This window comes from Urocitellus parryii (genome assembly GCF_045843805.1).
Source record: "Urocitellus parryii isolate mUroPar1 chromosome 13 unlocalized genomic scaffold, mUroPar1.hap1 SUPER_13_unloc_1, whole genome shotgun sequence".
Classification (NCBI taxonomy): domain Eukaryota; kingdom Metazoa; phylum Chordata; class Mammalia; order Rodentia; family Sciuridae; genus Urocitellus; species Urocitellus parryii.
Window position 1 is genome coordinate 865,009 of NW_027551761.1, and position 22,507 is coordinate 887,515.

At 43.7% G+C, this 22,507-nt stretch overlaps 1 pseudogene; it reads right to left on the reverse strand.

Moving 5' to 3' along the window:
- Nucleotides 1–312: 312 nt before the first annotated feature.
- Nucleotides 313–16,035, reverse strand: LOC144251288 (sodium-independent sulfate anion transporter-like; annotated as a pseudogene).
- Nucleotides 16,036–22,507: the final 6,472 nt, after the last annotated feature.

Here is a 22,507-nt window from a genome sequence, read left to right on the forward strand (position 1 = left end):
CTGACTCCTGTGGCTGCTCATGGTCATTGCCCAATCCCAAGTCCCACTCTGCCCTGGATCCCCTTCCATCCAGAAGCCCCCTTCTGTCTGGGCCATCACCCAGGGAGGCTAAGACTGCAGCTCAGACTGAGGCCAGGCCAGCTTTCCAGACAATCACTGAGAACTTGGGGGAGGTGGGCAGGGAACTCAGGTGGACCTTCAGCTATGGAAGAACCTTGGCCTAACACAGAAGACCCCTAGGCAGCCTGCAAAGCTGCTTGGAAAGCGAGCCTTTCTCCTAAAAGTTACTACAGCGGTTACAGAGGCGGAGCCTCAGGTCTCAGATCCCCCGTCCCGCAGCGCTAAGCGCTCTAGCTGCAGCCTTTTCACCCCAGCTGTGCTGTCTGGGGGCTCCTGCGCGACCCCCGGGCTGGAGCGGGACACAGGTAGGTGGACTGTCCTCCAGGGATGTCGCACCATACCCAGGAAAGGCCTGCAGCCGGAGAGCTGGGGTGGAGACAGCGCTGAACCGCATCCCTTCGAAACCGAAACTTTGAACCAGCAGGAAGAGGCGGCCTGCGCTTAAGGACGCAACACTGCCCCAGGGCCTCCTCACCACCCGGCCTTGCACCCCGACCCGTGGGACCTTAACTACCCACTGGACAGCACCCAGCCCAGCGAGACTCATAACCCGCACCTGCATCCCGCATCACCTTCTCTAGAGGTCTCTGGCGCCCAGGAGACCTATATTCCGCATCCCCGCACCCTACGCAATGGAATCCGGTATCCAAGGAGTGTATCCTTGCCAGAGGGACCCTTGGCACCCACAAGACCCGCAGCCCCCCATGTCTGAATCCTGCCAAGCGAGATCCCGTCACCTACCCGCTGGCACCTACAGCGCAAAGCGCCTAGCCGCGGTCCCGCGCTCTTTTCATCCATAGGTCACGTGCCCCGAGGCGCCTCCTCTCAGCCAGCCTCCTAGCCACTGCTGGGTACGTAGGGATGTGGCCAGGAATTCCCCACCACGTGATACCCCCAGAGGACCTGTCACCCTCCCAGATCACCGCTCCTTCCCCCTGGGAGGCGTCCCCTGCCGCTTTGCGCCTGACAGGTAATGGAGGAAGCTCTGATCCTGATTTCCAAGGGCTCGGGGTCCCTGAATCCTCCTCACACCCACCGAGGGCCAGGAGAGCCTTGGGATCCTCCCATCTCAGCCTCCAGAGTGGCAGGGATTATAGGTGTGGCCCCTGTGCCCAGGATGAGTCATATTCTTTTAGTGTTGGTTGCCATCCCCTAACAGAATTGCATGGCCAGCTAGTGGGTCACTGTCCTCCTTCACAGGGAATTTATGATGCTAATTCATTTATTTCTTAAATGTGAACTTCAGAGACATCAGAGAAATTCAAGTGGGGGCTGCTGAGAATTCTCACCTCAACAAAACCAATGAGAAAACTTGCAAAAAAAAAGGCCCAATCAGCTTTTTAAGAATTCTGGAAATTAGGAAAAAAACCACTACATTTTATTGGTGTGTGTTAATTATACAGGATGATGAGTATCATAGGGGTGTATCTGTACCTACAGGGAAACATAATTTGGCCAACTTCATCTCTAGTATCTTCCCACTCCTTCCCATGCTCCTTCCTCCAGATTCCCTCATTATGCTAAATGTTTCCCTTCAACGCTCCCTCTTAAAATCTTAGCTTGTTCTTATCTCTACAGTCCTTCAGGGCCACAAAGAATAATACTGAAAGTTTCATAAGAATTCTGGAAATTAACCAGTGGAGACAGCAATCTGGGAGCATTTATTTAAGAAAAATGGTGGGGCTTTGTAAGGATAGTGACTTCTGTAGCATTTTGAATTGGCTCATCCCTGCTACCCCCTCCAATTCTGTGACATCCTTGAAACAACAGGGAGGTGTACTCCCTCTGTGGAGTTCCTGGAATGCATCCCTCCTTAGCAAGGCTGGATTTCTTTGACCTGTCATCCCTGGAAAAAGAGGACAATGAAACACTATGTCCCTTAAGTCTCCCTCTCTGTTCACAAGCATCTAGCCATGTCAAGGCATTAATTAGAGAGCATAGCTGGGCCAGAATGTCCACAGTACACATTGTCCCATGGACACTGGCATTCTCTCACACTTGCTGGGAATCAGGACAAGTTAGTGTTACCTGTAGAAAGCTACTTTTGTGTGTGCTCACCACGTTCTCTGGGTACTTTGGGTGGGACAAAGCTAGCTAAGCTGATCTGCTGGTAACCCCCACAGCCCCTCCCTGGGGAAACTAGTGCAGATCAGAGCACACTGGAGAGGGAAAGGCACTGTGGGGACAGAACACTATTCCCTGGAGAAACACAAAATCCCACCCCGCCCCTGTTCTCCATGGGACCTTCTGTAGCACTTCTTAGGAAACCTGTCTCAATGCCCAACTTTGGGTGTCTGCCCTGGGGTCTTGGCCACCTGTCCCACTGCCCTGACCCAGCTGGGCTGTCGACAGCATAACCTGATTTGATTCATCTAGTATTAAAAAAGCATTTCCCCTTCAGGGTCATTTGTTGAAAACTTTGAAATGCACTAATTTACCCTCACTGCTGCCTGAATGTAGAAAACAGGGTAGAAGGCTGGGGTGCAGCTGAGCTGATATATCTGGGCTGTGCATTTGCTAGAACTGTGGGTGCCTGGGAGAGGCCGGAATCTGAGGTAGCTGTATAATGGTGATAGAGCTCTATTTTGGTGTAATGAAAATGGCTCAGAACTAGACAGAGTGGGTGGCTGGGCAACATTGTGAGCTGAAGGTACCTGGACTGTCACTTAAAAGGATTAATTTTAAGCCATACACAATGGTGCATGCTGATAATCCCAGCTACTAAGGGGGCTAGATGAGCTAATGGTAGAGCACTTGCCTGGCACATAGGAGGCCCTGGTTCCATCCCCTGCGCCACAGAAAAGGGGGGAGGCAATTTTATAAAATGTGATTTCACCTCCATCAAAATTCTACAGCTATTGAGTCAGGCACAGGAAGCTGAGGCCGGGGTACAGTTTGAGGCTAGGAGTTCAAGGCCAGCTGGGGCAATATAGAGACCATCTATTGAAAAAGAAGCCAGGCACAGTGGTAATCCCAGCAGCTGGGGAGGCTGAGGCAGGAGGATCACAAGTTCAAAGCGAGCCTCAGCAATTTAGCAAGGTCCTAAGCAACTTAGTAAGATCCCTTCTGAAAATAAAAAGTAAAAAGGACTGGGGGTTGGGGATATGGCTCAGTAGTAGAGCATCCCTGGGTTCAATTCCTGGTACCAAAAAAGAATAATAATTATTATTATTTTAAAAATAATTATACATGCCTGCATGCACATAAGGTGTGTGCCCCTGATATGACCCATGACCCTCCTGGCTCCTGTCTCCTTCTTGGCTACAGCAGCCAGACTCTACTCCACACCTCCTGCCATCCCCCCAATGGTCAATGACCTTAAAGCAGGGCAGAGCCCTGGATGTCTGAGCTGTATCCTGAGTGTGCTGGGCTTATATTTTACACCCTGATCTGTCTGCATCAACAGTGGGTATCTTCTTGTATGTCTGAGCTTCTGTCTCTTCTTACAAGGACACTGCTCATATTAAACTTAGGGCCTATCCTGGACCACTACAATATAATCAGAATTAAATTAATTACATCTGGGGTTGGGGTTGTGGATCAGCAGTAGAGCACTCGCTTATTATGGGAAGGGCATTGGGTTCTATCCTCAGCTTCACATAAAAATAAAATAAAGGTATTATCTCCAACTACAATTAAAACAAAATTTTTTAAAAAAACTAATTGCATCTGCAAAGACTCCATTTCCAAGTAAGGCCATATTCATAGCCACATGGAGTTAGGAACCCTACTCACCTGCAGATGGGGCCAGATTCATCATGGCAAGCAGTAGCTCCATGAGCCTTTGCCAGGAGTCTTCTGGAAAACCCATCTGCCTGGCACTGCACAAATTCACATGATGGGATAAACTTCATCCATGCAGAGGGTTAATATTCTTTTAAAACAGGGAAGCAGAATTGGCTGAGTTTACAAAGGGCAGAGCCACATAAGACACATTTTATAACGATGATTTTTCTACAAAAATCATGATTCAAAAAGGTACATTCCTCATTCCAATCTGCTCTGTGGTTCCACTCCTGGTGGCCTTTATTTTATTTTTGTTGTTGTTATTTAATTTTCTTTTCCATTTGGCACTGGGGATCACATCCCAGGGTGCTTTAACACTGAACTACATCTCCTGTTCTTTTTACTTATTTATTTTTATATTGAGAAAAGGTCTTGCTAAGCTGCCCAGGCTGTCCTGGAATTGGGAGACTTTTGTGATCCTCCTGCCTCAGCCCTGAGAGTCACTGGGATTACAGGTGTGGACCACTGAGCCAGCTCGGACTTTCTTTTAAAGAAGAATGGAGTCACGTTGAATCCATGGATGTGTAGCCCCAGGATATGGAGGGTACAGGTATGGACATGTGATTCTTGAGGTGCAGAGATAGAGGAAAACCAGGCAAGATGGGGGGAAGGAGGTCAGGTTACCAGCTCTGCCACAATGCACACCTGCTCCAACCTGGGCAGTAGCCCTTGGAAAGATCACCTAGGTGTGGCAGGTAAGGATTGGAGAGATAAGTTAACCCAGTCCAGGGAAAAGCTAGGGACCCTGGTCTCGGGCATAGCCCTGGTGGGCCCCATACCCCCTTTGTCCAGAGGCTCACTCTCTTGCAGCCCAAGGCAAGAGTGCAGGCATGCACACGCACCTGCTTGGAACAGCACCTGGATTTGAATACTCCACCACTGTGCTGTCCCTCCTAAAATAAAACAAAACAAGTGAATTTTAGGGTAAAACAATCTGTCCATAATCCATGTTCCAGTTGAACAGAGAGCTCACTATGGATATTATTATATATATGCAGCCACCAACTTCCCTCAGGAGCAACTGGTCCAAACTGAGATGCTCTGACCCTGTAAAATTCACACTGAGTCTGGCATCCCAGCAGCTTGGGAGAAAGCAGTATGGAGATTCATCAGAAACTTGGAATCGAACATTTGACCTCAGTTATCCCACTCCTTGGCTACACAGACACAAAAGACTTAAAATCAGCATACTATGGTGACACAGCCACATCAATGATCACAGCAGCTCAATTCACAATAGGATCCAAGTCTCAGTAACTTAGGCTGACCCTGCCTGAAAATTTCAAAAAAATCAATATAAAGGGCTGGGGTGTGGCTCAGTGCCTCTGGGTTCAAACCCTGGTACCACCAAAAAAAAAAAAATCCCCCTAAAATAAAACAAAACAACTGAATTTTAGGGTAAAACAATCCATATTCCAGTTGAACAGAGAGCTCACTATGAATATTATGATATAAATGCAGACATTAAAAACCATTTATCCTGACACTATTCATTATCACAGTAATTCATAGCAAATGATGTATGAGAATGTAGGTCACAGAGCACCATGAATGGAGCACATGGAGCCAGCAGTGTGCCCACATGCTGACAGATGCATGAATCCCAGGGATAGGAAGTTCTGGGTGATCATCAGAGTGGAAAGAGGCTAGGGAAGTGGTTTTCTGCATTTTTTACAATAGGCATTTATGATTTTTACAAAAACACCAAAGCTATTGCTTCAATTAAAAAAAAAAAAAACAGAATCACTTTTAAACAGAGTTGAAGTCATTTGGTTCACCTTGGTGTCCTCCCCAGCCACAGCATGGATGCTGCATCAAGATCTGATGTCGCAGAGTCTCCTATCTGGCTAGAGCTCATTGTAGGTCCAGGCAGGTTCTGGGTAGAGCATGCCTTTCCCACCAAGCTGCAAAACCCTCTTCTTTCCTCTGTCACCTGATCTGTCATTTTGGTGGGCTCTTGCCAAGCCACTCTCCTAAAAAGCTCTATGCCCAAGGGACAGGCAGAAAGTTTTTCCAGTTGTCCTAAAGAACATCAGAGTTATACCTGGGGCTCCCCATGGGCTCCCTCTTCTTCTGGGGTCATCTCACAGCCTTTTCTCTGCCCCATCAATCGGCTAACAAATATATGAACAAGTGTTCAACATCTCTAGCAGTTTGAGAAATGCAAACCAAAACTACTCCAAGATCTCATCTCACTCCAATCCAAATGGCAATTATCAAGAATACAAGCAATAATAAGTGTAGGTGAGAATGTGGTGAAAAAGTTATACTCATACATTGCTGGTAGGACTGCAAATTGGTGCAACCACTATGGAGATTCCTCAGAAACTTGGAATCGAACCACCATTTGACCCAGTTATCCCAGTTCTTGGTCTACTGTCACAGTCTGGCTGGGCACAAAATAACCGAGCCTCCATGAGGCACTTGTAGGCTCAAACAGGAACTCCTTTATTGCCTGAACTCCACCAGCACTCCCTGCGCACTCCCGGGGAACTCTCTCAGCTCTCCACCGGGCTCCTCAAACTCCATGGGAACCCCGCGCGAGAACTCAACAGGAACTCAATGGGAAACTCCCTGAGAACTCAAAAATAGTGGGCGCCAGAGGCAGCAGGAGCTGCCCTATTGCCTGACAGCAGGGGTCTATATACAACTGAATACACAGCCTGCCCCAATCCAGCATCATCCAGTCACAGCAATTATACACAGCTTAACTTAATTATCATCATCTTAATGGCTCCCTGGAATCACCTCTCAACCACTCCTTCTGTGGCTCTCAACAGTCTACACCCAAAAGATTTAAAATCAGCATGTTATAGTGACACAGGCGCGGTCAATGTTCACAGCAGCTCAATTCACTATAGCTAAACTGTGGAACCAACCTAGATGCCCTTCAACAGATGAATGGATAAAGAAACTGTAAAATATACATAAAATGGAATATTACTCAGCATTAAAAGAGAATAAGACCATGGCATTTGCCAGTAAATGGATGGAGTTGGAGAATATCATGCTAAGCAAAGTAAGCCAATCCCAAAAAATCAAAGGCTGAATGTTGTTCCTGATAAGTGGATGCTGGTCCATAATGGGGGTGGTGTGAAGAGAATGGAGGAACTTTGAGTAAAGGGAAGGGAGGGAAGAGGGAGGGCATGGGAACAGAAAAGATGGTGGAATGAGATGAATGTCATTATCCTAGGTACATACATGACTGCACATATGGTGTAACTCTACATCGTATACAACCAGAAAAATGAAAAGTTGCGCTCCATTTGTGTACAATGAATTGAAATGCATTCTGCTGTCATGTATACCTAGTTAGAACAAATAAGAAAATAAATTCAGAAAGATTCTAATAACAACCTAATAATGCACTTCAAGGCCCTATAAAAAAAGGAACAAAATTATTTCTAAATCAGTAGAAGGAAGTAAATAATTAACGATGAAATAGAAAATAAAAAATACAAAGGATTAAGGAAACAAAGAGTTGGCTCTTCAAAATGTTAAACATGACTGATAAACCCTCATTCTAACTAACCAAAAGAAAGAGATGACTCAGATTAATAAAATTGGAGATGAAAAAGGACATAACAAACATCTCTGAAATCTAAAGGATCATTATGGACTTTTTTTGAAAACTTATATTCTAATAAATTAAAAAAATATAGAAAAAATGGTCAAATTTTTAGACATATAAAACCTACTACAGTTGAACCAAGAGCATATGGCAAACCTATACAGACCATTAAAAACTAATGATATTGAAGCTGTAATAACAAGCTTTCCAACAAAGTAAAGACCAGATCCTATTGTATTCTCAATTGAGTTTACCAGACCTTTAAAGGAGAATTAATGTCCCTAGTTTTCAGCTTATTCTAGGAAAAAGAGAGAGGGAACACCACAATGGGCTGAAAAAAATTTATGGTTTCACAGAAGTGAAAATCCTCACAAAAGTATAATTAAAGAGTTTGCCAAAGGTTAAGGGCAACAATGGAGAATGGCAAAATACTAATGAACAGACCACAAATGTGAAGCCATGTCTGCTTTCCCCTACAGAGACAAGAAGGAAGGTGACCCAGAAATGAGCAAGATCTGTAGCAATGGAGGAATACCTGCCCAACAGGAGCTGTGGCCACAAGTAGAAGTACTTCTTCCAAGTACTAAGAAGGTTTCTCAGTGATAGAATAATTGATTACCATGTGAGGGGTTCGGGATTTAATATCCAGGGCAAGGAAAGGCTTGAATAGAGTGGGTAAAATGGAGAAATTTGTGAAAATTTTGACATTGTTCTAGTCTTGTCTTTACCATATTTTTTGAATGCTAGGCAAAAATTATTCTAAAGATGCAAGAGACCCATGATAGTATTCATTGAGAATGGATTATCATAAGAATGTACAACTTTAGAATCTCTTTTTTTTTGATACATTTGTTATTTGCAATTGAATCAAAAATTCTACTTTATATCACATTCAGGGACAGCTGGGTATAACCCAAAATACCATGCAAGAATATGGACTGTTCAAATTAGAAGTAGGCAGGTCCTTCAGGTATTCTGAGCACTTGAAATATACTATTAAGTATAAAATTTGATGATACATATGGTAATATGATTGTGCTATCCAATAATCTACAGATATTAAGTATGTTGCTTAATATTATAAAAATCAAGATTTCTTCATTTTGCTAGCTGTTACAATATACATTTTCCTCTCAGGGGTACAAATATGTAGCATCATACAGTTTACTCAAAATAAACATATTCAGCCATTAAAAAATAAACAGCAACCACAGAGAATGAAGGGAACATAATGGGGACAGGAATAGGAAAGAGAGTGAAATGAATCTGACATTATTTTTCTATACACATATATAAAAACACCACAATAAATCTCCATATAAAGTACAAATTCAAGACTCAGATCTTAATTAGTGTAAGACATATGTCATTTGTATAAATATGTCAAATAAACTCTACTGTCATGTATAAGTAAAAAGAAAAAAATAAATATGAAAAAAGAAGTAAGGGTGCCTCAGGTTGTTCAATGAAATTAAAGGCTGGCCTTTAGGGTCTAGTGCCAGGAAGGGGTCAGCCATCTGGGTTAGCATCACTAGCTCTGATGGGCTCTGCCTGAGTCTCTGAGCAGGTCATCCTCTTGTGTAGTCCATCTCTCTGCTGGGTACTGCTGGCTTCCTGCAGTTGTGCCAGGTTCTCTTACCCTTTGGTCCTCTGCATTTGAATGACTTCTAGTTACAAACCAGAGGAATCTCACAGAGAATGCACTGGGCCCAGAAAGTCAGACACAAAAACAATCTTTATTTTTCCTTTTTGCAGTGCTGGAATCTAGGGTGTTAAGCACACTAGTCAAGTGCTCTACCCCTGAGCCATGTTCCCAGCCCTTTTTCACATTTTACTTTGAGAAAGGATCTATATGTTGCTGAGCCTGGCCTTGACCTTGCACTCTTCCTGTGTTAGCCTTCTGAGTTGCTGGGATAATAGCTGTGTGCCACCATGCTGGCTATAACAGTGGTTCTTTCTAAGGGTGAAGGCCTGAGAAGACTTTCTAGAATGAGTGATATGTTATCTTGATTGGTAGATGCATAATCAAGGAGACACATTTAAGATATTTCTTTGTATTTAAAGATTACCACAAACACACACAAATATTTAAAACATCTGCAGAGAAAGAAGATACAAGGTTCCACCCATGCCCCTAGGGCCCTCCCCTTTCCCAGAGTTTCTGGCTGTTCCGATCATGTCCTGTCCTGTCTTGATCCCTAAGAGTGTGGACATGCTGGACTGTCCAGCTCACTGGAGAATGTCCTCTGCACCCACCTGCCTCCTCGAGGATATAGAAGTACTGAAACCCCTTTAGGTCAGCAGCCAGTAGAGCACCCGTGAACAGATGTGCTCCAGTCCAGGGCACAAGCCCACCTGCCCAACACGCAGGGTAGACAGCCAGGACATAGATAAGTGGAAGGAGGGCAGCCTGCTTGGGGATCTGCTTCCAGGGGAGAGATCTCTATATGAATGGTCTCTAAAGACCACTAGGAGGAGTGCTGTGCATAAACCACCAAGAATGTGACAACCATGAGCCATGAACATGGCTCTGGAGCCAGATGTCCTCAGTGCTAAATATAGTCTGGCTGCAGACATGGATTGGTACTGATAGCAGGGGAGTGGCCCCTGGAGGGCAGGCAGAGGTTAAGTTTAGGCTGTCAGGAACCAGGTCAGAGGAAAGGAGTCAGGCCATGCCTACCTGTAGACCCACAAAGACCAGAGCAGCACCCTTCCTGTGGAAGTCCTCCAGGAGTTCACCAAGCCCTAGCACCATGGTGTAGTCGATGCTGTAGATGTGTGCACTCCAGGACCGCTCAGAGCTATGGGGATCCTGGGGGACAGTCCCCTCTGTCACACCTAGTGAGAATGTCAGGGTGGCAGGACCCACATGGCAGGGGGAGCCACACTTGGGGCACTGTGGTCCTTGCTGAAGCAGACAGCAGGGTGTTCTGGGATCCAGTGCCCACTTCAGATCTGTGTGTCAACCTCACAATTGTGCAAGCAGGTAAGTGTCTCCCTGATGGCTGGGGCTGGTCCTTCGGTCCTGATAGCTAGGGCAGGAGAACAGAGAGCAGTGGAACAGAGGGCAGTGGGAACTCACAGTGACCTCAGCCCAGCCACATACCTTCCAAGACCTGGTTCAGTATCATCTCCCACAGGGCCTCAATGACAAAGAAGTGCAGGCCACTGATTGGCTGCAAGAAAAGGACCGGCTCATCTGACACCTTGGAAGGCAGAGGGAAAAGATTGAGTCCTGGAGGCAGGTTGGACACAGCCTCTGTCAGGCCTTGCCTGTCCCAAGCAGGAAGCCCATGTTGAGCCCAGGGTGCTGGAGGAACAGAAGGGGGCACTGGCAGGAGGCCAGGCACTGTGGAGACTGCTATAGTGCATGACCAAAGGACATCATATTCAGCAGAGACTGAAATCACCCATGAACTCAAACACCAGGACAGCAAGGCCAAGGAGTCCCACCATTGAATGCTCACCCCTGATCTACACCTGGGTCTTGGGCCTGGCTATGGAGTGCAGGAGGATGAGCACGGACACCAGAATCCCATCCAGCCTGCTGTACTGGTCCTACCAGAAACACAGCAGGAACCTAATGCAGAGAGGTAGCAGGTCCAGCCCTGGGAGAAAAGTCTGCTGAGAGGCGCCTCTTCTCTCTGGCTTCCCACTACCACCTGAGCCTAATGCACCCTGCAGTCAGCAGGACAGCCTCACACATGAACCAGTGGTGGTCATGGATCCAAAGCAGCCCCAAGGGCTCCCGTTTCTGGAGCCTCACGGGTAGCAGCCACAGGCCACACCTGGTACATTTGCCTTGGAGAGAGGAAGACCTTCTTGTGCCTGAGGTTCAGGCAGGAAATGCCTGGGCCTTCCCTCAAGGGACCTCAGAGGGAGGAGAGCATTGGAGCTATCAAAAGGCTCAGGATAGAGGTGTGTGGGTACCACAAACCCCCAGACTCATAGGTTTCCTTTGCTGAGGAGGTATTCTGAGGTCAAAGTGCAGCCATAAAGTCCCCCCAACATATGTGACTCAGAAATGTTTCACCCCCACAAGCCTCAGTTTCCCTTAAGAGAGCCTTATATTGCATACAGGCATGACAGTGTATTCCAAAGCTACTCTAAATATGAAATGTGCATGGAAGCCCATGGATAAAATAACCACTCATTTCATTTGGTGACTCACTGGGGTCATGGGAAGGAAGCCACACAAACTGCATAAGTTCTTACACTTCAGTAAGCAAAATAGAACAAATTTGTGAGGATGAATGTGGTTAAGCATGCCCTCAGTGTTTGCAGACACAGTGCTACAATGTTCTCTCCTTTTGTAAAAAATATACATATTTTTAGCACTGGAGACTGCACTGCATGACCTCATACAGGCTAGGCAAGGGCTCTCACACTAAGCCACACCCCAGCCCTTTGTATTTTAACAGAGGATCCTGCTAAAGTTGCCTAGCTGCTCTCCTACTAGCCATCCTCCTGTCTGAGCCTCCCAGGTGACAGGTGTGGGCACTGTTGCCTGATCCATATACATACTCTTAACACACCAAAGTGTCCCAAAGATCTTGGTGTCATACAGTGGGTTCACAGCCATGATGATAATGGTGGCCAGCACAGCCTTGGGGATACAGTAGAAGAGCGAGGTCAGGTAGTCCAGTGACAGCAGCACCAGCACACCTGTGTGGAGGGGCCAGGGTTCCACCTAGAAGGCCACACAGACTCCCCCGGGAGGGTGGGGAACAAGCTCTGACACCCTGCATCTGCAAGGCCCCAGGGAGACACAGCCATGCACTTCAACTGTGGGCTGCCTGCCCCCACACACTTCAGGGACACAGGGAAATATGAGGGGCTCACTAGACACCAGCCTCCCTGCTGGGGTGCACACTCCCAACTGGGTATTAATGGCTGTCTAGCAAGTCAACAGAGAGATCTGTTAATCCCTAGAAGCTCTGGAGAGAAAGGGGAGACCTCTGACTGCAGGCTGCAGCTGATTTTCCTGGGGTACCTGGGCTGGGGGAGGAGGTGAGACCACTGAGGTTCATGGAGAGATGCGCTCAAACCACCTGCTTCCTTTATCAAGGATATGTCAGAAAGCCTGAGTGCCTTGGGGGTCCCCTGCTTTGTCTTCCACCCCCACCTGGCACTGTCTGGGCACTGCTTCCCTCTGCTTGGCCACTACTAAGGACAGCCTGTGGGGTCTGGGCTTGGCCCCAAGGCCAACTTGTCAGGGCAAAGCCTCAGTCCTCCTGCCTCCACTTTGGGGAATTAATTTAGGCACCACCATGCTCGGAGCACCTGCATATGCTGGGAATGTTCTAGTACTAAGCACAGTGCAGGGAGCTCAGATGCCACTCTAAGGGGCAGGCATGAGCCCCCACCCCCACTATGCTGCAGATGCAATCACAACTGACTTGGGGGTAGTCAGGAGTCCAGGTGGACTGTGACAGGGAGAATGAGAAAGGGTCCAATGTCGGCAAAGTACCCAGCTGCGGAAAAGAGGTCCTTGGGCTGGGCCCTTCCAGAAGGAGCAGAGAAGGAAAGAATGGTCACTCACCACCCAAAGCTGCAGATGACTCCTCCAAGTGGGAGGAGACGAGGGAACCTTGCAGATCTGGTGTGGAGAAAAGGAGGCTTGCAGGAAGGGGAGATGGAAGACAAGAGCAAGGCCAGGGAGATGCAAGGAGTGACCTGGGCCTGCATCTGACCTCTTGCCTGAGGAAAGATAATGCAAGACACAGTCTTCCTGCCCAGGATGATTCCAGCTTTTTGCAGGGAGAGGAACTAGGGATAGAACCCAGGGCCTCGCCCATGCCAGGTGAGCACCCTACCCCTAAGCCAGCCCCTGCCCTAGTTATAGCTTTACAGTATAATTCTGGCCCCAGCTTGCCATGGGGCTCAATCACCTCCAGCAGAAGTGTAACTAAGGGAGGCAGTGCCTGTAGGATACAGCTGCCACCATCCACAGGGCTCCACTAAGGTCCTCTCAACCCCTCCTTTGCTCTGCTGCAATGATCCTCCAAAGTGAGGAACAAGCTGTCTCCTCCAGGTGGCGCTGGCTGACCACTTGGGGCAGCCCAGGCCCACAGCCAAACTGGGACCAAGAACCAAGCATCAACCCATACTAACCCCAAGCTGCCCTGCCAACATTTATCTCGCCAGAGCCTTCACAACCACCACAGTCTCCCAGACTCTAAAACCCAAGATGTAAGGCAGATTCAAGGCTTGTTCTCAATCAGCTCTGGTCCAGCTACTTAGCATCAGGCCCTCCAGGTCTCATGGCTTGGTGCAGATCCTTAAGAGTGAGAGGCCTGGATGTCAAGGGCCTTGGCAGAGGCAGTGCCCTGACCACCCTCACTCCTGATGATTTCTGGTCCAGAACAGAACTCTCCTGTCACTGACAGGACAGTCCCTCCCAGCTCTGGCTTCCTGTAGGACCTGTGCCAGCCTCTTCCTATATACCAGCTGGGAACTGTTGGCCCATTTAAGATCAAGAAGCACACATCCCCCCTCAACAACCTGAACTTTGTGACTTCCCCTTGTCAGCCTGTCTGGGCTGCAGCCAGGAACCCTTGTCCTATTGGGAAGATTCTGGGATACTAGTTCTTTGCTGCTGCTGCTGCTGCAGTTCTTGGGTGACAGGTGTGAGCAGCTTAAAAACCAATTAGGAGGTCTGCTAGTTGGTGACTGGGGTGGGGGTTTTGGGTTTCCTCTGCCTCAGTCCAGTGCTTTTGTTTTACTAATGAACATCAAGAAGAAGCAAGTACCATGTACTGAAGAAGAGCCAGAACCCCAATTTGAATGATCACAGTGCTTTTGCTGGAACACAAGTTGCTTTAGTCAGTACAGCAGGGAGTCAGCACAGTGTTTCAAAACTGAATGTCACATTTGAATCCTGAACTGCTGGGAATGAAGACGTGTCCTATACTCACTCCCACCTCTGCCAAAGCCTTCCTAGGGCACAACACAGTAATAAAATTCATTTTCTTTATTTGCCCCCCTTTTATTCTTTCTATGGGACAGAACTCACTGTTGGCTTTTATTTTGTGTACATTTTGTAATAAAACCTCAATTATAATATGCTTTGAAACAGCTCAAGAGAAAAATATTTAATATTAATTTGATAGTATTTAAGATGATTATATTCAGCAAGTATCCAAAGTTAATTCCTTTATTTTTTAAAAATAGTAATTGTCATTTTCTTTGACTTCCTTTTTCTGCCCTACCCTCAGACTTTTTAATAATGATCTTTCTTATTACACAAGCACTAGCTGCCCATAGAGCAAATGGTATTTCATAAAGTAAAATCAGAATGAGGAAATTTTATAGCAAAACCTTTCCCATAGGTAGAAAGCTTACCAAGAGTCACAAGTAATGTCAATATGAGTGTATAATTAATTGTACTATCACAGTTCTCTGTAGAAACCTAAGCCTCAGCATCCTCAGCCCCAAGATCAGGAGAGGGGAAAGATTAACACAAGACAGAGCAGCTATATGAGCAAAGAGAGATGTGTATAGGAATGGATTGGATTGACATGCTGCTTGATTGGTTAATGATTATCCCTCAGTCTCTTTTACCTGAAGAAATTGTAACTCTACAGTAGGTCACAGAGTTTTCTTTTTAATTTTTTAAATTAATTTATTTTTTCATTTTCCACATTTTTATTGGTGCATTATAATTGTACAAAATGATAGGATTTGTTGTCTTATATCCATACATGTACAAAATATAATAATATAATTTGGTCAATATCCCTACTCCCCAACCTTTCCCCCCTTCCCCCTTTTCTCCCACCTGCTGGGTCCCTTTCTGTTACTGATTCCCTTTTAATTTTCATAAAATACCAGCCTTCAAACTTCTTTTTCCATTTTTCTCTCCAGCTTCCACATATGAGAGAAAACATGAATGAGCTTTGACCTTCTGAGCTTGGTTTATTTCATTTAACATAACGGTTCCATTCATTTTCCTTCAAATGACATAATTTCAGTTTTCTTTATGGGTGAATAAAACTACATTGAGTATATATACCACATTTTTTATCCATTCATCTGTTGAAGTACAGGTAGGCTGGTTGCATAATTTGGCTATACTCTAAACATGCTATGCATGTATCACTGTAGTATGATGACTTACAATTCTTTAGGATAAATACCGAGGAGTGGTATAGCAGAGTCTATATGGTGGTTCCATGCCTAGTCTTTTGAGGATCCTCCATACTGATTTTCATAATGGTTGTACTAATTTACAATCTCTACAATTGTGAAAAAGTATTCCATTTTTTCCACATCCTCTCTAGAATTTCTTATTGTTTGTATTTTTCTTGTTCAATAAACATAAAATCATTGATTTTATTAATATTAAAGCATAAAAGGAAGCATAATGAGGTTATCACATACTGTGTTCCACTAACATTTAAATACAATGGAAAATATTACAAAATAACATTAAAAATAATACAAAAGCAAAAGCTAGGGAAGATTTGGTTTAACGTGACAAGTGTGCTTTCTGTTCAACAGCTCTTTCCAGTTTGGAGCACAGGAAGATGATGCTACCTACATACCTGCTGTGCCATGCAGTCTGTCTCCTCCCTTTGATTTTAACTGGGTTAAGATAGAAAAGCCCACCTCACACAAACAAGCTGTTGTGAATGGTAGTGATAGCAGGATCCTCTTTCTACTTAGCAAAGAAAGGCTTCCTCTATCTTAATCCAAATGCTTATAAACTTAGTGTCTCATAATCATTCTTCAACATATATGAAGAACTAAGCTGCAATAATTCATTTTCTTCTTTAGGTACTAAGTTTAACTTGATCATTGATTCAGGGTTTTGAAAAGCAAATGGAAATGTCTCAAGTTTCTCTTCTAGGGAGAAATGGTTAAATGTTTGAGGTAGAGAAGTGAGATACAACAATACTTCTAATTTCATGTCCTTCAAATTGTTTTATTAATAAATGCTCTCTTCAATATGTCATAAAAACTTTGGGAACCTGTAGTAGCTAGGATGATTACTTTTAAGCCTTGCTTGCCTTGACAACAATCTCTTTGAGAATGCTTGGGTACATTCAACATGTTGGAAAATACTATGGTTTTTCCCATGTAGTTTTAAACTCAGTTCATTAAAAATGCCAAAAATATCAGTTAAATATGCTAATTTTGTTACCCAAATATCATCTTCAAAAATATTGGCTAAATGAGATTTTTTTTTCAATGAGAAAACTGTGAATCTCATTCCTTAGCTCCTACACCCTGGTTAGATTTTTCCCTGAGACAACCAATGAATTTTTGTATGATACAGTAAGTTGGTGTGATTAGTTTCAATTTCTGAACATAATCAAGAAGTCAGCTATGCAGTGAGCTTTCTTTAATAATATTAACAACATTTACTGCATTTTCCAATACTTCCATGAGATTCTGTGGAATTTCTCTGGATGCTAAAGCTTCATGATAAAATGAATGATTCCACATAGCACCATTATTAGTAACTTCCAGCAATTTTTAATTACTATGCTGTGTTTTCCAGTTAGCTTGCTGTCCTATCACTTGTAATTCTTGTACATTTCTTTCAGTTTAATTTATATTGACCAAAAATGCACTTTTCCAATTCTGTAAAAATATCTAATTCACTTAAATGAGAGGTTAAATTTAAAAAAGCACAAAAAATCCTCCATGAAATCATCCTTCCATGCAAACGTGACATTAACAACTAAAAGCACTGTGTAGCTTCTAATATCAGTGCTTCCATCCAGCTGGCCTGCAAAATCTACACTAGATTGTAACTGAGTAAGAGGTATTAATTCTAAATGTTTGCAATAGTACAAATCTGAAGAGATATGTTGTTGTCACTAGATATAGTTTTTAATTTATTAGCTGACTTATCATCAAATATTATACATACCATATCAAATATTATACAAAATGCTGGAAGAATATTTTTTTTTCAGCAACTGTGTGAGCCATTGTCACATTTGACAAATGAATATAATGAGAGTAAGTCTTTCTCAGCAGCACTAGGGCAATGAAGAAATTGTGTTGATAACTTTATGTCTTTTTTTCTTTCTTTGAAAAATATTCAACTTTTATCAATTAAAGTTCAGCAAGTATTGTCTCCCAAAATAATCTAATGTCACAGTGGAGCATCTTGAAAAGGGTTCTGTTGGGCTGTTTGCATTAGGAATTGAGCATTTCACGCAATTAAACCCCAAAATACTGTTCTCAATAACTGAATTAGCTGCAGCAGATTAAAAACAGCTTTTCTAATATGCACTCTGGTTTTCTTGTACATATCAGGAAGAGATTGGGTTTTTGTATATGTGAGGTTATTTAACCAGAAAAACTTTCCCCAAGGGATAATCAAGTTAATGAAATTTATTAAGAGACTACCTCATGGGTAATGAATATGCATATTTATAGGAACTACATAATAAACTGAGCACTTACCAGATTACTTTCCCTCACAAAATAAATATGGTTGATGGTATTGCATAGGAAAGAAACAGCATTTATACGGAAAATGATTTTAAGTCACTAGAAGTTTCCCCTTATTGAATAATAATTACAATGTGAAGAACATTTAAGAGAGAGAGAGAGAGAGAGAGAGAGAGAGAGAGAGAGAGAGAGATAGGAAAAGGTGAGAATTTTATAAAATTAGATCGGGAAGGAGGCTGCACAATAGGCAGATTTACTTAAAGTCAATGAATTGTGCATTTAGAATGGGTGAATTTTACAAAAGTAAATTGTGGCAGAGTAAAGCTGTTAAAAAATTAGTGATGACTCAGTTTTTAACACAACCAGTTGAAATTCATGAGGTCATGGTTTCCCCTGAAGGAACAGGAAGGACCTCCACAAGGCCCAGGACTTAATCCTGTTTAAACACCCTGTGGGTGTCCAGACAAAGGAAGTGTGAGGTGTTGCACAAAAGAGAAGCCTAACTGAAATCATGCATACCTGTAGGGATCCATGGCCTTCTCTTTGCAGGGTTAAACACCTGGCTATTTCCACCTTAAGTCACTCAGGTGCCAGTTGGCTGAAGTCAACCATTGTATTTTTTATGGGAGAAATTGTCTAGCAAATTGAGAATGGAAATTAGGGAGCAAAGGATGGAAAATCTAATAAATATTCAGACAATTTGCATGTTAGTGTGTTCGAACCTATAGCCTAATTTGAATTATTTTGCATATCTAAAAGTCATGGTGGCTTTTCTTAACAGTGTTCTGTGATTCCATATTCCTATTAGTTTAGATAGGCTTTCCCTCAAAGAGGTAGCTTTACTGTGGTTTTCCAGTAAAGATCACACATGGTGGTTAGGATGTGGGGGAAAGGCACACTCATACATTGCTGGTGGGTCTGCAAATTGGTGCAACCACCCTGGAAAGCAGTATGGAGATTTCTCAGAAAACTTGGAATGGAATCACCATTTGACCCAGTTATCCCACTCCTTGGTTTAAACCCTGTTATGTTTTGGATGTGAGGTGTCCCACAAAAGCTCATGTGTAAGACAATGTAAGAAGGTTTAGAGGAGAAATGATTGGGTTATGATAGCCTTAACCCAGACAGTGTTGACTGGAGGCAGGTGGAGTGTGACTGCAGGAAGTGATTTATTGGAGGTGGGGCTATGGAGTATATATTTTGTATCTGGAAAGTGGAGTCTTTCTGTCTGCTTCTAGATCATCATGTGAGCTGGTTCCCTCACCACATTCTTCTTCCATGATGTCCTGCCTCGCCTGGAAACCCAAGGAATGGAGCCTGTTGTCTATGGATTGAAACCTCTGAAATCATGAGCCCTCAAATAAACCATTCCTCCTCTACAGTTGTCCTGGTTGGGTCATTTAGTCACAGCAGTGAAAAAGCTAACTAAAACATACCCCAAAGACATAAAATCAGCATACTACAGTGACACAGCCACATCAATGTTTATAGCAGCTCAACTCACAATAACCAAACTATGGAACCAACCTAGATGCCCTTCAACAGATGAATGGATAAAGAAAACATGGTGAATATACACAATGGACTATTACTCAGCCATAAAGAAGAATGAAATCACGGCCTTCGACAGTGAATGGATGGAACTGGAGACTATCATGCTAAGTGAAATAAGCCAATTCCAAAGAACCAAAGGCCAAATGTTTTCTCTGATATGTAGATGATAATTCACAATGGGTGGGGGGGGGGGTTAGGGAAGAATAGAAGAACTTTGGATTAGACAAAGGAAAATGAAGGGAAGGGAGGGGGAATGGGAACAGGAAAGAAAGCAGAATGAATCGAACATTACTATCCTATGTGCATATATAATTACATGACCCATGTCATTCTACATTATGTACAACCACAAGAGTGAGAAGTTATACTCCACATATGTATAATATATCAAACTACATTCTATTATTATGTATAACTAATAAGAACAAATAAAAGAAAAAAGAAATAATAGGAAAAAAAACCCAGGATGATGAAGCGACAACCAAATGCAGTTGAAAGAAAAAAAAAAAAACCCAAAAAATTGATTTTTAAAACTCTTGGAAAGCAAAGCCACATTATAGACAGCAGAATACAAGGAAATGGCCATATAGATGAGGCCACAGGATGGAGAGTATGGGCTGTCACTGGTTTGTACTTCTAGCACAGGGCTAGCACGTCTGGACAGCAGGAGCCAGAGAGGCAGGTTGACTTCTTCCTTTCACCAGAGTGGGAATCCTTTCCTTTACAGATGACTCATTTTCACTGAGACCCATGAACTGTCATTCATCTGGAGGTAGACTTTGGATCACAGCGGCAGATGGACAGGCTACAGGCCATCCTAGAGTGGGGTGTTGCTGTTGCCGCTCTGTGGGTGACTGCTATTCCAATCTTTGGTGAGGGTTAAAGTTGCCTTCTAGAGTTTCAAATAAATGTTCATTTCTGTTTGGTCTCTCCCCTGGGTTCTCAAAGATTCATCTAGGGCCTTCCAATGCCCAAGGGATGGTTTTGTATCTGTCTCTCTGCCTCAGGGTAACAGTTTTCACTAAAACCTCAGACTACAGAAGACAGTGAATAAAACAATGAGTTAAAAATTCTAATGTGGCCTGACTTCATAAAAGTATACATTCAAGGTGAGCCTTGTGGCCCTAGGCCCGTTTTGCCAGCAGGTGGTCAGGTGTGGGGACACCCTGGCCTGCAGGTGAGGCTTGCTCCAATGCTGAGGGAACTGGCACACTCTATCAGGGTAGCAGTGTGTGCTGGCCAACCCCCTGGAGGGATGATCATGACAGCTCAGGTCTTTGCTCACCAGCAAGACCACCTACAGGAATGTCTGAAACAGAAACATGTGCAGGCTTGGCGCTAGGACTGTTTAAGACAGCAACAGGGGGAAGTCACACAAATGCCTGGCTGCCAGGGATGAGTTAAAGCAAGTAAGGCCCATACCTGCCATGGAACACTCGGGGCCAGAGTGCCTTCCACTGACAGAAACAAACTGTGTAGAGGGTGGCCATTTGTGTAAAAAAGTAAAAGGGGTATGTACAATAATATATGAATGTACTGGCTTATTTATGCCTAGAGAAACTCTGGGAAGATCCCTAAGAAATCAGCAACAGCAATTACTTCAAGGTGGAAGGTGAAGGGAAGGCTGAGGGAATGAGCGATAGAAATTCCTGAATGACAGAAATGTATCTGCTATTTACTAATTAAGTGAATGAAATAAAAATGAAAAAGAAATATAATACTGTAAAAACACTACTGTCCTAATTTTAAATATATAGCAATGAGGCTTGTGTCCTGGCTGTCACCAGGTCAGCCAAAAATCCAAGGCTTTCCACCTGCATAAAGCATTACTCTTTTATTTCTAAGGCTGACTACTGAACATTAAATAATTTTAAATATTTAAGGTCTCTACTACTTTGGGGAATGATGAGGAGAAAGGCAGGAGGGATAGGGAACAAAGTTGATCACAGAAAGTCGGTCCGCTATAACTGTAGCTAGAAGTTGAGAGATGTCGTTTGGAAATGATATCCTTGACACAACTCCCTTTTAAAAGTTCACTTCAAAAGATTTTGAATGTCTCTGGAACAAGCATGCACATGGAACTAATGCCTGGGATTTGTTTCAAACATAATCACAAAACCACGAACTGTCCCAAGATGGCTACCACCATGAACATGTGAGTAGATTCACTTGCTGGGGGTGTTGCTCATGGGTAAGCATTTGCCTAGCAGCTATGAGGCTCTGGGTTCCATTCCTAGTACACCAGCCCCCCCAAAAAAGAAAGAAAATTTTTCATAATATGGCAACTGTAGACAAGAATAATGTATTGCATATTTTTAAAAGCTAGAAGGATTTTGGAAGTTATTACCAAAAAGAGAAATGATAAATGTTTGAGAAATTAAAAATGTTTAACCTAATTTAAACATTACCCAACATATATATGTATGAAACATCTCATGGTACTCCATTAGTACATATTATCATTGTTTTTATGTATAAAAGAGTAAAAATTAAAAAAGAAGTAAATGGATTTAAAGTGTTTCCATGCCATGAGATCTCACCAAGGGATTTTCCTGAGTTGATGGGAAGCTCTTGTACACAGGGGTAGTCACACAACCTAAGTCAGTACAGAAAAGTCTGTGCAGTGTGATGACAGGCTGTCTTAACAATTGTTGTTATCAAAAAATCTAATGGGTGTACAAGGTATATGTGGTGTCCAGTGCCTCGATTTAAAACTCAATTACAAGCCAAGCACAGTGTTGCATGCCTGTAATCTCAGAAGGCTGAGGGAGGAGGATTGAGAGTTCAAAGCCAGCCTCAGCAATGGTGAGGCACTAAGCAACTCAGTGAGACCCTGTCTCTAAATAAAATATAAATTAGGGCTGGGGATATGGCTCAGTGGATGAGTGCCCTTGAGTTCAAGCCCCAGTACCCCCTCCAAACAAACAAACAAATAAACAAATAAAACAAATCAAAAAACTAATTTATATGTAAGCAACTCAACAGTTGTGAAAACATTCCTCTTTTGTGGGGACAAATAAGGACAGACCTGTTACATATACTCGAATCATGCAGCTCAGCTCTATA